General features: G+C 28.9%; 1 protein-coding gene across 1 annotated transcript in view; it reads left to right on the plus strand.

Moving 5' to 3' along the window:
• The window catches only part of LOC124359950 (coiled-coil domain-containing protein AGAP005037), a 560,570-nt gene that overhangs the window by 524,535 nt on the left and 18,502 nt on the right, over window positions 1–17,533 (plus strand).

Raw genomic sequence — 17,533 nt, forward strand, 5'->3', positions numbered from 1 at the left:
CTCAAAATCTACTGTTTTTATAATTTTACATGAAGATTTGAAAGTAAATCGTGTCTCTGAATTTTTGACTGTTGTAGGCCTGCCGGACCGGGTATTCAAATATGGTCATTATGAATAGTCTAAACTATTATTTTATCTGAGTACTACCTATAGATTAGACATCAAAAGCTTTGTGTATCAAAACCAGAATAGCTAAACTCAAAATAGAACACTTTGACTCATTGACTGAGTGGAATACAGCAAATTCCTGGTGGCCATCTCAGAAGAGTCATCCCTCCATCCCCACTGGGATGGTCGGTAATGTGATAATTGGCTAGGAGGGGGTCAGATAGTTTTAGAATACATCTCATAATTAGGGTTTACGGTAGTCTGGTATTAACATAAACCATTTATCACGTCTAAAAATTCAATAAACAATTATTTGTTTTCATCAAGAGAAATTTCAGCGTAATTAAATACGGTAATTTGGACTTTAGTTTTATCTTGCTTATGATTTTTATTTCATGTCAAAGAACATAAAAATATTGTTAATTATAAGATACTCATGGATGGACTTAAGACTTAACAGGTGACAGTAAACAAATATTTCTCATGGCATTATAAAGGAAGGATTTGAAAAGGATGTGAACGATCAATAGTTACACTGGAATTATGTATCCAAACTTATTTCCAAATCTGCATTTTGAGGCTGCCTGTTTCATGCTTCCTGCTTTTTATAGATTCAAATTAGTATGATTGTAATATTATTGTAAAGAATCTGATATGGATTTTTAAGATCTTAATCCATACAAGTTAAGACAATAACAGAACTTGAACTGCCAAGTGTTTATAAGTATGGCGAGGATTAAATTATTTTTATGTATCCTATATTTGTATATGTTAAGTAGTGGATATGAAACCATACCATGTGAGATACATACATAGATTATTCATGGTTGGTTATTCTAGTTATATAAATTATTTACTAGTTTTTTTTTCAAATCCCAAGTGTGCATTTATGTGTCTTTAAAAATTTGATCAAATAATCAAATCTGTTTCAAACACAGAAAATCAACAGATTTATTAAATCAGTTTTGTAAAGTTATTTTATTACCAATTTGATTCTTATATTTCATACAAATGATTAACATTGATCAAATTTTTATTACATTTTTAGTAACAAAGTCTGAGTAATTTTGTGCATACATCAATTTTGTCTACTCTTCATATTCTAAATGCCAATTGTTACGCACAAAAATACAAAGACATTACAAAATTATATTGAAATCCTTGAGCTAGACCTTTTCTTGGACCCTTCAGTAGTTCTGTGTAGAGTTATGTCAAAAAATTTCCAATGTGTTGGGAACATGGAATCCCTGGGGAACATATTCAACCTTGTCAGTATTTGTGCCTCCATCCTTTATACCATTGCAGCCTTCTTGTGCTACCTTACAACTGATCCTGGAACAACAACAGCAATAGTGAGAAACATTCTATAAGTAAATAAAATGTGACCAAACCCTATGTATCATTAAAGATGGATCAGAGCTTTCAGTCGAAATGTACTGAATACATTTGATAGATACATTTTTAAAACAATCATTGATAGTGGTTTTGTTCCTAAGAGATTAATTTCCAAAGATTATAGATATGCATATTGATTGCATTTCAATATGTGTATTTTCATTTTCACTCAATTCTGTTCCAAGTTTTGAAATGATGAGCAGCATCTTTATTAAATTTGACAGATTCAAATCAGTTGAAGCTATGTTTGAATAGTGTAATATATTGTAAATTACATAAATGTTGTAATACTAATGTTACTCATAATATTTCAGTAAAAAGCCAGTAACCACATGTAATGTACTGAGACCCTTGATCCATCTATAATTTGTAGTTGCCTCTGACCCTCTTGTTTGTGTTTCAATCCTGCAGTTTGGATGGAAATGGAGTACAAACTTCAAGGAAGCGATCACTGGCCATGAGTAATTAGAAAAAAAACAAACAGAACATCAAAAGTCACGTTCTTTGTTTTTTCTATTTGTTACACGCCTGCGCATTCTTATATCGCTCTTGAATTATTTTATCATAATTGTACTCTGAAGCCAACGAGTCAACCTCACTCTGCCACACATCGCACGGTACCCTCGCCACCTCGTGTTCTGTTCTGTGCTATTATCTTATGTGGGGGCAATCTGTTACCACTAGATGTTTTTAAATTATGTGAGTTCAACTTCACGTTGATGTATTTTATCTTTGTGTTTAACTTTGTGTTCTTCTCTGTTTTCATTCAATCTCTTCGAAATTTCCATCCAGCATGCAATGAAATTGTTTGTGTTCCTAATTCTTACTTTAGTAATTGATATTTTAAACAACTTCGCTCAATTTTTTTTATTGTATTAGTATTTATCATTGGAGACTTAAAACTAAATTTTTATGGAAGATGTGAAATTTAAAAAAAAGTATCAATACTTGTGTACTTCCAGTCACTATGTTTCAAATAAAACCTTTATATTGAGATAAAAAAAGTTAGTCATTCCAAATTCAGGAATAGAAAATTTATTAGTAAAAAAGATTCAGTTGCAAATTACACAACAGTCTAAAGACTGATCCAAAATGTGATAGCAATATTAAATCTTAGTGTAAAAAAACATCTTCAAAGGAGGTTTCTATTGCCCACTAAAACTAGTCATTCAAGTAAGTAAGCAATGGCAAAACCTGTAAAAAAACACATTTATGATAATTATTTAAGCTTTTTGTGGCTCACATTGCATAGAGTCTTTCGTTTTTTTGGATTAACTACTTGGGAGGCTAAACTCCTAAAAAAATTATATTATTAGCAATGTTTCAAAGTAATATGAACAGAAAAACTGATATGATAGCTATGACACCACCCATTTAAGACCAAATATTTTATGTATAGAAATAGCCTTGAGTATAATGCAACAAGCTATGGATGCATCAGTTAAAAAAAAAAATATTCGGATTTTGATATGAATATTATAGATTTTGTTTAATGTTTAATTTTGATATTAATATTTTAATTTGAATTGTTTAATTCTTTGTTGTATTGCAACATTTAAAATTCAACATATTTTTAGACTTAAAATCATAAAATTTATTCTAATTATAGGCTGTCAATCAACTAACGTAGCGCCCCAGAGAGAGGGTGATAGGTTTCAAGCAGTGTTACGTACTATTAAACCTCATCAATTAATTGCTTGAATGTGTTCACAAAATTTTCGTGACCTACAAATATTTTAAAGTTAGGATTACATTTCCCTTCCCTCCTTATAAATAAGCAAATGAAAAGAAGTCTGAAACCTTGAAAGAAAATAAAACCTTCCGACACATTGTGGGTAAACACTGTCCCTATCATAAATTCAAACATGCAAGTCAGTAAAAAAATATTGGCTCAGCAGTCCATCATGTTAGGAGTTACTGGTGCAATAACCGTGTAGACGCCAAATCATCTGTCAATACTTGTGTATTACAGTTGATGTAACAGTACAGCAAGTGCTGTGCCGAGAGATGGTGTTGTGACTGTCATTTATGGTTGCATTTGAATTTGAATTCAAATGTCTAACAAAGTAGGGGGGGGTGGGAATCATTAATGTTAAATTACAAATATGTACATACCATGAAGAAACAGCAAACAGTAAAAAACAGACAAAAAAAAAACAATTTTACTCAGTATTACAACACTAATTTTATGCTAATAAAGTATTGTTTACATTTGAGTTTAAAATAGTCTTTATTATATTACAATTTTTAGAATAATATAAAATAGAGGAGGTTGAGGGGTTAGTGAAAGTCCTGCACAAGGGAGGAGAGGAGGAGGAGGGCTGAAAGGCCAGCTTTAGCTTTACTTAACTAAGGGATAGCCCCTACGTCATTTCTATTGTCTATTGTCATGTTATTCAATCATGTAAACAATATTCATGAACCATTATTTCATTTATAGTTAGTCAATCTTATACAAATGAACATTTAAAATTAATAACGTGTTAATTCCTAAGTTTGTAAATGGATCTATCGATTCTTGGACAAATATTTTAATATTAAGAAATTATGCATTTGTAGGTCCTGGCCTAAATTTTTCCTTTACAAGTTGTGTCTTTGCTTATGCAAAGACAGGCATCAAAAAGGAATACAAAACATACCCAGTAAACATTGTAACAAAGTAATTAATTATTCAGTAATTGATTTTCACCTATTAGTTTATGCCACAATTAGTTGGTCCGTATGAGTTCTTGTGAAGAGCAATTGGTGGTCCCATGTAAAACATTAAACGTGTTAATTACATCAAATGTAAACATAATTCATCTTTAGTGAAACGTAATAGCTTATGTCATGTTGCGTAATTGTGCTGTAAGTATTTTTTTCTGCGTTGCACTGCACTGTATCTATTAGTGCAATACCCTGGCACATTTTCTGACTGCCATATTTTTGTTTTTTGTGCTGAACTTGAAATCATTTTGATTACTGATTAGTAACTTATAATTCTAAAATGACACTTTTGAAATCCTGCATAATATGGTGCATTGAACAAGTACAGGAGACCAATTTGTTTTCACTGCAGTGTGGTAGAGCTATGCTGAACATGCAAGAATGTGCTTGACTATAATTTTTTTGATTAAAATGGGCAAATCTGTAAAAGTTGAGGAATTTCTCGAAATATACTTTTGTTCTGGATGAACTAATGGACCAAAATTAACAATTAATATATTTCCATAATCTCTTCAAAAACAAATTTATTGATATTACTAGTGGAACAATTCATAAAAAGCAATAAAAGAATTGATGTACCAACAATCATTGATATCTTGCTACTATTAAGGAATCAAGCAGTTCTAAAATGTAAACCCCCTTTGCTACAAGATACTTAGCACATTCATTGCAATATATAAACAAAGCTCAATTATAAATAAGCCATTTAAGTTCATTTGTTAAAATACATAACTAAAGCAAAATAATTTTGTAAATAACAAATTGATAACATTGAATTTTTCAAATTGTACTGTTTGATTATGGCTTGAACAATTTTTAAATTTAGGAATAAAACTGTAGCTGCAAAGAAATAAATAGAGTATTTTTAATAAATTTAATTTTTAAGTGTTAACGGTTCTATAAGTTCTTTATACTGATTCTGTTTGTTATGTAGGATATATTGAGAATTAAAAAACAATAAAAAATATCTGAACACAAAATATGTAAGTAAAATACCATATATTTTCAATAATTTTAGTACCTTACAGAAATATCTGATTACAAATATTTATTATAAGTGACAAAATTAATTAATGAGTTAATATTTTTATTATTATTAATATGCAATGGATGATATATTATCATTGATTTCACTAATTTCATGAAATTTCACAAACCTACATTGTTGTTGTTAAAATAAAAAAATAAATGGTATTGTAAACATACCAAGTAATACTTTGATTATAAATGATAAATGCCCACTCATAAAATAATAGCAACTGTAATAGTCGCCGGAATCGCATGTACCCTTACTGTAAATAATGTCACTGGCATGTTGAGGTAACACGCTCCTGGAATGTCCCAGTCTGTTCTTCACTATCTCGCTCTCAATATACTCCTTTCTCATAGACTCATTCTGTACACAGTGTTTAATACTAATCATATAACTTGTCTAATGCTGCATGCTTTAATCGAAACAGTCCTTGATTTCTATTGTTTACGATGTTTCGTTATTCCTCGTATTACACGTAACTACGTTATAATCCTAACATGTCTTCTACAGCAAATCACAGTTTTAATACTTTTTATTTTGTTTTAAACTAATTAAACATATACTATATCATACGTACTATACAGCTATCTGAATTTAAGATATCCTAAATAACTAGGGTACAATACAATAAGCATTAAAGGTATAGACATTTTCGTTTTCAGAAAGATTGATAAGAGCTTAAAATTGCATACAAGTTTTTTTGTAGGTTTATTGTTCATTCTGCAAATTTTTTATCAGAATGAAATTCAGTTTCTACTAGAAATAACTCTTGCCACTTATTTTATACACTTTTATGTTATTGAGATATTTTTTAAATGATTTGTTTTAAATGTAATACATTTTTATCATGTTTTCATTCTTCTATACCATAATTTGTTAATTTTACTAATAATATTATTATCTTATTCAAAATAATTTTTGGAATACATATGTTTAAAATGATATGGTATTATAGTAGTTTTTTTTTACTTCCTTTATTAAATTGAGTGGTCAGTAGCTTTATTTAAAAACTAAATAATTTATTCATGAGTACTTATATATACAAGTACATTAAATGCAAATTTCTTTTTTTATTCCGCTGTTTCAACAAATAGTTTCAAACTGTCTGAACCAAGTGCATCGATAAAAGAAACATTTCAAGCTTCAATTCCTCTTAATCCTTTTTATTTAGAAATAATGAAGAACACAGCATACTTATACAGAGTAATGTCTATGTGGTATTCACCTTCATGAAGAAGTGAAGAGATGAGAGCATAACCGTAGCTGTAGCTTCTAGTGGTAGCCGCGACAAGACAGTTGGCATGAGGTGACGTCGGTGCCGTGTGTGGCAGTCGCAGTGCATGAGCCTTGGTTGTTCCCCGTCACTCGTTTGGTGTTTATCAGAGTTTGGTCTGTGAAAGCATTTTGACTTGTTTAGGCTACTTATGTTAGACAAAGCACTCAACTAGTTATTGACAACTTATTGTTGATAAACCTTATGTGTTGTCTGAACTGTAGTAACTTGATAATTGCCAGAAAGTTGTTTTGTAAATTTAATTTAATATAAATAGCGCTAAAATATGGCACTAAGTTTTATCTTTACATTCTAGACTTTGTGTTCATAGGTACATTCTAGATATTATATTTTGCTGTTTCTATACTATCAGAGTATTCTGAATAAGCTAGTTTATAGGTTCACAACTTAAATCAAAATTTTAAAAATATTAATAAAAGATAACTTGGTTTATTTTGGTGAATTGAACATACAGTATACAGTTACTTACTGTATTAAAAGTTAAATAATTTAAAAATAAGATAAATTTATACATATGTGTGTTAACATATTGTTAGGATTTTTCATGATTTTAATTGCATCTTATTGAAAATACTCATAAGGTAAAACAGAATTACCCAAGGGGGAGATTGATTTTCCATTTTCCCCTTCTTGTAACACTTCTGATTTGAGAGCTATAAATGCTGTGTTTAGTTACAATTCCTAGAAACTTTAAACTAACCTAAAATTTGATATTATAGAAAAAAGTACTATTTATTGTGTTCCAAAAAGTTAGTATTTCAAATGATAGTTTGTATGAAAGTTATTTATAAATTAGAATGTTGTCAAAATTGGAATACGCATATAGCCTCTACCATGGTTCGACCACTCCAACCCTTTAAGTACCCAACATTTTTTATTTGGTTTCTTAGCTGAAATTCCCAAGCTATACTTTACCGAAAATGCAAGTTTCACATAAGTTAACACAAGTTAAGTAATTTTCCATGATAAGTTAATTTAAACAAGAAATATAGGTCATAAATCACTCATAATAATGCTATTTAAACAGTTTATGAATATAAAAAGGTTTAAAAAGCTTTTAACGCATTTCAATGGTTGGTTTAAAAAATTAAAGAGAGTTATTCTATACCTATATTGCATTTCAACCATTTTCACTAATTTAGCATAGTCTGATATATTGGTAATTTTTTAGCACTACTGTGCCGGTAGTGCTAAAAAAGAGGTATTCAAAATTAAAATTAAGTGTATGAACTTATCAATTAACATTTTCTGAGATATACAGTTTGTGCTGTTTTGTTATCTATTGGTCTCTCTCTACTTATAGAAGTGATGTCTCTGGACAATTCAATTAAAAATTGCCAACATTTTTGGAATCTAGTAATCAGTTAGCCAACATTCAATTGTTATGAATATGTTCCATCTAAAAATGTGGAACAGTGTTAAAAGTAAAACATTAATTTTTTAATTAATCATTTTGAAAGCAAATTTGTGATTAAAATCCAATTTCAAAATACTTGTATTTTATTTGTAAAAATGTTAATAATAAACTATACAATTTAATATTTAATTGAGGTATTTTAATTGTTTCTCAGTTTTAGATAGATTGTGTAAAGTTCAACATTTTAGAAAACCTCAATTAGAGCCACCAAACCATAAAAAAACTTATGTTAATTTTGTTTTCAGTACTCTTGAACATTACAAGAAGTTACTTTTAATTTAATAAACCAGCTACACAAGTTATAGAAAATTTCTTTTCACGCAAATACAATCTTAAATATTGCATAGGGCATTTTCTTGATAACCTTCTTTGCATAAATTGTAATTATATGCAGCATTTATTCACTAATATTAAGTTATACATATTAATTTAACTTACTTATTATTGTTTATTGAAATGTATATTATTTATTGATAAAGATAAAAAATAGAAAACAAAATCAATAAAGCCTTTTTATGGTTTGGTGGCTCAAATTAAGGGTTTTATAAGTTGTACTTTACAAAAATGTATTTAAAATTAAAAAATAATAATTAAGATATTTAAATTAAAGTAAAATGTTCTAGTATATAATTAAATTATCTACAAATATACTATGAGTTGTGAAAAATAAGTTTTGTTTTAATCACAAATTCACTTTCAAAATGTATGTAAAAGTAATAATTTTCCACATTTTTTGGCGGAATACTAGAACATATTATTTATAACCCCTTTATACAAGTAAGAAATGAACACGTTGTGATAGATAAATTTGAGGAAGATATTTTAACTCAATTACTTTCGCCAAATGGGATTTATATAATTTTTCACTTTATAACTTGTTAAGGTTACTGTTACATGATAGTAGTCGTGCAATAAATAATTAAGTCCAGAGAAGGAGACATATAGATCTAGACTATAATGTAAGTGATGTGAGCTTCCAAATTAAATTTCATAAAGAGTCAACTTTAAGGGGTCTTTTGATATTGATTAATACATACAGGTTTTTATCTTAAATCTGTTTTTGAAAGAAAGGGAGGGAATGATTTGGGTTGAAATCACTGACTAAAGAATTTGTAGCAGTACGGAAGATGTGTAATCCTTACTACCGTGAGTCGTGCACTCTCTGACTTGTCTGTTAAAGCAAGTTATGTACAGTGCTGTTATTTATTTAGTAAACCAAAGATTTGCTGTTTTTATTCTTCTTGAATTTGGTGTTATAAAAAAAAACCAATGATCTTGCACAACAAAATCTATTTGGATTTGATGTCTAATTATTCTTTTAATACTTAGTGTCTTTTAAATTACAAGATAAATGATCACTTTGATAGTTTTAAATTGCTGTCATTATGTTTACATCAAGACAATGTCAAAACTGTCCATTATAATGTTTTGTAATTTAAATTATAAACTAAAGGCAGATTTTGTTTATCAGATCAAACCCACACACGATTATAATAAATGCAATCTATAAATGCATTTTCCTATAGAGTTTTGGTACCAAAAGTAACTTGTTGAAATAACTGTTAGGGAGTAATAGTTTAATCATTCAACTGTTTGTAGTTACATATATATTAATAAAAGTTTCAGTTTCCTCAGTCATAGTTTCTATGATTCAGTAATTCATACATTAGGTTGATTTTCTGTATTGTACATTTGTTAATAATCTGAGATTTAATAGAATAATGTACACTATTATATAAATAATCTATGTTACCATAACCCTATAAATTTTTTTCTGATATACATTTTTGTGATATTCTTTGAAAATTTCTTAGAGTTTTTCTTGTTGCAGCATTTTTTTCTCTAAGTCACTGCATGTTCGTTGGTTAATTGAGATACAAACTTTTACTGAGGGATGGCAGTAATAAGAACACAATTAAACATATTACAACAAACAAAACACCAGTAGTTTTATAAAAACTTGTCTGTAGTTATTACTCCTGCTTGATTTATTACCTACTACAGTATTGCATTAGGAAATTTCTTTTTAATTTATTAAGAATTTTCATTTGAAAGATATTTGTTATCATGCCTGTTCGAAAAGTGGTTCTCAACTCTTTATTTTAGACCTGCTTCTGTTGGTGTCTTACCAAAAATATTTAAAAAGTTATATACAGTTATCTTTATAAAAGAGTCATTGTATCTTACCTTATAGCAGTCAAACAGGTTGTTGAATTCCAGTTTTAGGAATGTCATGTAGAATACTATTTGGTTAAGACTACTATTAGAGTTTTGTTGCTGATTTAGGAGTATATTGAAGCTTCAGTTTTGGACCTTTGTTTTCCTGTTCTTTATCTGTGATAACATCACAAACAATCCCATCCTGCTATAGGCTGATGATATTTTCTGTCCATAATCAAAGATGTAGTATTTACAGACATTTGAACCTGCAATCACCCATTGACTGTAAAATGGGTTTAAATGATTTCATCATCCAAGATCTTAGCAAAACGACAGTAATAAACATTTAAAATAAATTTATGTATTTTTCCAATGATAGTAGGATTAAGAGAAGCACATTGTGCAGAATCTTGCAGAAATATTCCAAGTGATGTTCTCTTAACATGTAAGCAGTTTTGTTTCTAAAGCTATAAGGAACTTTAGTTGAAAATCACCTGATTTTTAATGACAGACTCTTATCTGGTGCTTAACAGATTCTTTTTTCAAAGCCATTGCTCTTATGTATGCCATTGTTGTCTGAAAAAGAGACTGATATTAATTATATGTAGCAATCCAAAACGTAAAGAGAAAATTCTAAATAGTTTGGGATTTTTCAGAATTGATAGGAATACATTATTTAAAGAGCTTCCTGTTCCTTTAGCTCATTTCACTGTGGTAGACGGTTTTTATAGATTTTGTAATGACATAGTGTATCAGGAGAATGTGGACCTAAGAGTTCCAGTAATATTTTTGTGTTTAAGAGATGTTTGCTTGTACATACTCTGGTGTTTAAACCGGTAGTTAGATGTGCTAGCATTACAAACACTTTTAACGATTTGTCTTTTTTTTAAACCACTTTTTCAATACACAGAAAAATGTATTGAGCCTGAAAATAGTACTTGAAAGTAAAGAGTGTGATGTTTTCACCCTCAGCCTGCTGTAAACATTGTTTATGAAGTGTTGCGCACTTGAGCCTTTTTTCGTAAATGAGGGAAAGAGCCTAAGACTCTGCATTTGGTCCCAAAAAAAAAAAAAAAAAAAAAACAATTGCATTTCCCATTACTTATTTAACCCTAAAACCTGAGGTTTTTGCAAAAACTAATTAGATTTGTAGGCTCCTGTTCTCTAATGCCTTTGGGCTCCAGAGATGAGCTCCTAGGAATTTTCTTGGCTTTACAAATACAAGACGGTTAAGCTATAAATGCTCTGCTGATTCTTCTGTCTCTCCATCAGTACCTACATCCTATATTCATCAGTCTAGCTTAAACCCACTTTCATTACATTTTTTTGAAGAGGCCATGTTAGAATCCCAAGTACTATCATATATCCTCCTTGCTTATATCTAGGAGCCTAGACCACCCTAAGAAATATGTATAGATAAACATCTTTGATTGTCTGAGTCCTTTCTCCAAGTCTCGGATCTGATCGTGTTTTCTCGGTCTTTTACTAGAGTTTTACTGTAGACATCCATCTGTCTCCCCGAAACAAGTACAGCGCAACATGTTAGGACACAGCGAAGGCAGTAAAGTGAAGGGAAAGGCAAAGTCCCGCTCGTCCAGGGCTCGTCCACAGCCCAGTTTTCAGAGCCTACCAAAATGCTTTCAGAGCCTATCTTGGTCAGATCATCCGCTGTTTCATTCCTAGCGATGTCTTTATGACCCAGCCAAAGATAACTTTGTTCTTCCTCTTTGGCATTTCAATTAATGCATTCCTCCATTCCCATATTACCTTTAAGTCAAAGGAGTAGTCATCGAGCGCCTTTAAAGCAGCCTAATTGACCAATAGTGTGATATTCTGTATCTTTAGGTCCTCCCTGTGTGAGCTGTCTCAATTACCTTGACTTCTGGTTAAAAGGCCGTGGCATATATTCCCATATATTGCCAATCTGGTATCTGGCCCATATACAAAAAAAAAACCCTGCCCTGGAGCCTAGGTGTGACTCACTAGAATAAAACAAGTGTCATTGGCCAGTGGGAAGATTGGTGTAAGAATAAATGGAAGTCTCATTACAAATAATATCTCAAAATTTTAATTTTTAATATAATATTTTAACATAAATTTTAGTGATAATTTTTCATAGAAAAGAGTTTTTACTAGTTTAACATTTTTGTGCCATTTTACGAAATTTGACCTTTAATAATTGGTCACTGCTTTTGTAATAACCAACGAATTACCCTATATTTCCAATTTTACAAGAACATGATTTTCTTGACTTTTTTTAGTTTTGACCTATCGTTATTCTACATTTTATTAAATTCAGTAGTCCACTTTGGGAAGCAGCCCTCCTATTAATGTAACAGTTTATCCTTACAAGCCGAAGAAGTTAATAATTGTGGACTGAGTTTTGAATGTTTGTATCAAACTTTCTCATGACATTTATGCAGTATTCAAAATTTTGCCCATGATTGGATTTAAAGGTCTTTTTCAATGAATTCTCAGCAATCAAACATTTTCTAGGTCTTTTCCTTGGTTAAAAATGTCATGCCTATTAGTAAGAAACCTTACATAGAGAGCATTGTGTATATCTATTTGTGGAATATACCGCTTTTCTTGCATTGCTTATAATATAGTTTTGCTGAGCCAAATACAAACTACATTATTTGTGACTGTACATTCCCCCTTTTACTTCACTTTCAGTTGCCATGACTCTGATAGCTGATTATAACCACATTTGAAATATGTATTGTCCACTTATGTTTAATTTCTTTGAACGCCAGAATTTAAGAGTTTCTATACTTCCTGGGGTTTGGAGAAATGTGTACAAGATTTTGGATTTCAGGCGTACTTTCTTTAAATATCTATAACTATTGTGTCAATCTGGTATCTCAGCTCCTTAAAAACCAAAATTCTGAATTTTGTTTATAATTAAGTGTACTTTCTAAAATACTATTTATATCACACCCAGAACAACCTGAGTTAGTTTTGATATATACTGTTCCTTGATATACAGGTATAATTACTTTAATATAACAATTTTGGATTTTTATTGTACCTGTGACAAATAATATTTCTAGTTCTTAAATTAAAATTTTAATGTTCTATTTCAAATCTTATAAATTTGTGTTTTACAACAATTTATAAGATGGTGTTAATTTGTAAGTTAGGACTGATTATTGATTTAAAACAAAATATTAACAAAAGTTATATTTACCATTGTTAATATTTAATACGCATATAATTTTGTGAAAAATACATTTAATAAGTTACTATTAAATGTATCATAATAGTAAGTAAATTATTATTGAAACTTAGCCTTTTAATTATTGATTTTGACATACATTTTGTTTCATGTGCAAATTTGCTCCAAAATTTGATGATATAGAGGAAATAGTTTTAAGATTTTTACTTATCCCGTAATTAATATATCAAGCTTTAATAAAGTGTATGTTTATATATCTTGTTATGTTTTAGATTAGTTAATACTTATATTTGAAAGTAAAGGAGTGTATGAGTCGGTAGTTAGTTGAGTGCATTGCTTCACAAGTCCAACTCTGATATTACTATGTACTGAATTAACTGAATCGCCAGTTCAGTCAATCCGCAGTTGGTGCCTGATCAGTGTTGATATGTTCCCATTCTCTTCTAACCAACTTCCCCTAAGTAAGGTCCTTTACTGTTCGCACCACATTGGAAACAAACTGCTTGAGATCTGGAAACTAACATTCTTGTCAATCATCATTCAGTTCAACATTTCTTCAATTGTTTTATAATTTTTCTCTTTTTAATGAGGTTAGGTCTGTCATTCTTTTTTATATTATAGGAACCACTTTAATAATGTACATTTATAAATATCAAATGTCTTAATTTATATTGTGGCCTTAATTTAAAAACTGGCCTTATAATATTATGTTTACACATTTTTATATCTATTTTGGCTTTATCAGGCTTCCCTGATTGAAGTTGGCATTTGAATCTTCTAAATAAACAAATAATTATTTTAAATCAACTCTGTTCTTTTCTATAAGGTTCTATAAAACAAAGAAAATCAAGTTTTGTTTTCATCTAAAAAATAAATGCCTGCAATGAGACTAATTATAATTAATCTTTACTAGTTCAAAGTTATAGCCTATGAACCGTAACTTTATATTTGTATAATGTTTATTCAACCGTTGAAGGAATCATTCAATCATTCAGACAAGTATTTAGTCTAATTTCCAACTTAATTACTCAACAAGACACTTTAGTAGCAATTATGTTATTTTGAACTAAAGGCTAAAAATAATGGTTCTCTTTGTAAGAAATCTGATTTAAAAAGACTTTTATCCCAGTGGAAAGTTAGGTGTTTTAACTTTTCAATAGTAAATCTTTGCTTTTGTAATTTTTACACAAGTGTCTACTTCATTATTCTTAAAATAATCCATTTTACATTGGTGATTTATTTTACTTTAACATTACGACCAATTTATTTCTAGAATTTTATTTAAATCATGTTACAGAATATCCTTTGCTTTATATTTATTTATACATTCATATAAATTCAAACAGATATTTTTTAGTGTAAACTTTTTCTTATTTTGGTTGTGCTAATGTATAGGTTTCTTTTTGATCAACACTTATTGCCGATTGGAAGAAAAGTAATTTACCATCACGATTGCTTTGATCTAATGTCTTACTTTTGATATATATATATATATTTTATTTTTAAATCCTCCATTTATTTTATAGTAGGGTAATGGACTTTTTTTTATTTATAAAATTTACACAAAAGACAAAGTAGTAATACCAAAGTTGAATTTTAACTATTCTATAATGTCTCCATCCAAGTCAATAACCTTATATATTCAAGTATAAAATAAAACTGTTACTCATTTTAAAAGATTTTCTTATAGTCACTATGCATACACCTCATAATCCATTATGTAGTGTGGTAAACACCAGCAATACTAGGTTTTATACAGCTTAATATTTTCAGTTTAAAATTGTTGAAATTATCACATAATTATCACTAATCATTATAAGGAACGTATTTATTTTTAATTTAATGAAAATAAGACAAAATCGAAAAACATTTTATTTTTTGTTTAAGGGCCTTACTTTTTGGAAGTTGGGGTTACTTTTTTTTTGCTTGCCTGTGAATGCAGTTTTGCATGAAATCATGTTTATATGGATTATAATTATATTATATTTTTTGTAAACCAAGTGCTCGTGCTTGTTCCATATTTTTCTATTTGTTTACTGCATTACCTTAAATGTTTATTTTTTTTACTAAAATAATTTTAAGAGAAACATAATTAATTACTAATATACCTTGGTGTTTGTAATTAATTATGATGCTTTTGCTAAAGGGGATAAAACTAACTGAACACATGTTCTGGTTACATAAGCATTCTAAACTTTATTTATGTTGTAATCTTGATTTAGTCTTTAGTTTCCTGATCTCAACAGTTTTCATTACGTTATTTAAACTAAGTGGTATTTTATAAGATTCTTTATTGCATTTACATAGTCTTGCCTTGTTTATATTTCCAGGTTGTATAATAAACTGTATATTTTAGACATCTGGACTAACTTTCTTATTACAAATGTAGTGCAGCTTTAAAAAATTTAAATTGAACTCCTTCAATTAATTTAATGTATAAACTAATAATTTTGGATTTTTCTACGATATTGAAAAACTTTTGGTTTTTATCTGTAATATAAAATCTTTGATTCTGATTAATAATGCATTAAAATTTTACTAAGCATTTTATCCAGCAAACAGTATATTTATCTCTATAAAAGATAATATAAATAACAAAATGCAATTTTAAGCATTTGAATACTGAGGGGGCGTATGGATTAAATTATTTTGAATTGCAAATGCTAACCAAATATTTAAAGGTCGTCTTTCTTAGTGTATTGGCATTAAGTAAATTGTTGATAAATAATAATAAATTACTTAAGTAATCGTTAATTCGGGAACAATATTAGAAAACTCATACAGTATATTTGAAAGTTGTTGAACAAGTTTAATATCTTATTCATTTAAGATATAAAAATTAAACTAGTAATATTTTCTTATATTTACACACTCGGAAATGTAGAAACTGTTCTACTTAAATCACTTTTATTACCATCGGTAATTACCGATAGTTCATGTCCAGGGGATAATGGTCTCTGAAAATCTTAAATATCAGTTCGTGTAACTCTAAAAATAGCCATTTAAAGCTTTTAACATTGCATATTAAATACACAATATGAATCTTTACATATGTTGTAAAAAGTTTGACAAAAAGGTAATGCACTATATTAAGAGCGAAAAGTGTTTTAAGTGGTATCATGTAAAAATATTTATTATCTAGTTTAAAATTTAAACAATCAGTGTGTAGTTAACTATATTTTGAGCTGACTATCTTCAATTTTGATGCTACTAGTAAATTATCACACATTTTCCAATGTTAATTTTTGTCTTTGCAAGGCCTTTGAAATCAAAGTTTCCATTGTCTGGCAACTGACTTCACAAAAAAGTAAAAAGAGTGTATTGCATATTTGTTTGGGTAGGCGTACATTATTTTGGAAATCACATTTTAACATTCATATTGATTGTGTTTTGTAAACCACAAGTTATCGTTTTATTTACATAAATGTTTTCAAATGTGTATACATGTTTTCCAGATCTTCTAATTCCAGTTTTAATAATCCTTGTTCTTTAAGGATGTACAATCAATCTAATTATATTTTTTTAATTATGTAAACATGACCTATGTTTTTCCTTGAGGAGATGAAGAGTTATTGATGCAGTGTATAAAATATGGTTTTTGTTGGTGGTATAAAAGTCAATCATAAAGTGATTTGCAGTTTCTTTATGTTTAGTACTGAAAAAAGATTACTTTCTATACTTTTTAAGGTCACAGTAATAAGCTATATGCATAGAGTTAGCATATGATAATTTAATTACAGCAGTTAAAAAGTAATTTGAACTATTTGATAATTTTCATTTTAGTATTTTTGTTCAGGTGATGTGATTGTGTTGAATTAAAGCTGTTGATGTGTGTTCACTATGACAATTTATTGTTATTTTACCATGGATATAAATTTTGTTTTATAATAAAGTATGTATCTCTATTTTGCATGGATGAATTGTTTTCATATCAAAACACTATCTATAAATATATTTACTTATACGTTTCAACATATTTGATTGAACTGAATAGATTTGTATTCATAACTGAAGTCAAGTACAATATTTTGGCAGTTATCTCTGTGCAGAGCAGATATTTAGGTTTGCCCTAGAGTCATAGAATGAGTAGCAATTGGGTAGAGAAGTTTCCATCCATTGATTTTAACAGCTATTTCTATTGTCAATTTAACATGGTACATTATAGGCTTATCCAACAAAGTTTCTTTTCATTGGCGTAAGTTTTAAAATATGTACAATATAATTGCTTCATCATATCATCTA

The sequence above is a fragment of the Homalodisca vitripennis genome, chromosome 4 (genome assembly GCF_021130785.1).
Source record: "Homalodisca vitripennis isolate AUS2020 chromosome 4, UT_GWSS_2.1, whole genome shotgun sequence".
NCBI lineage: Eukaryota > Metazoa > Arthropoda > Insecta > Hemiptera > Cicadellidae > Homalodisca > Homalodisca vitripennis.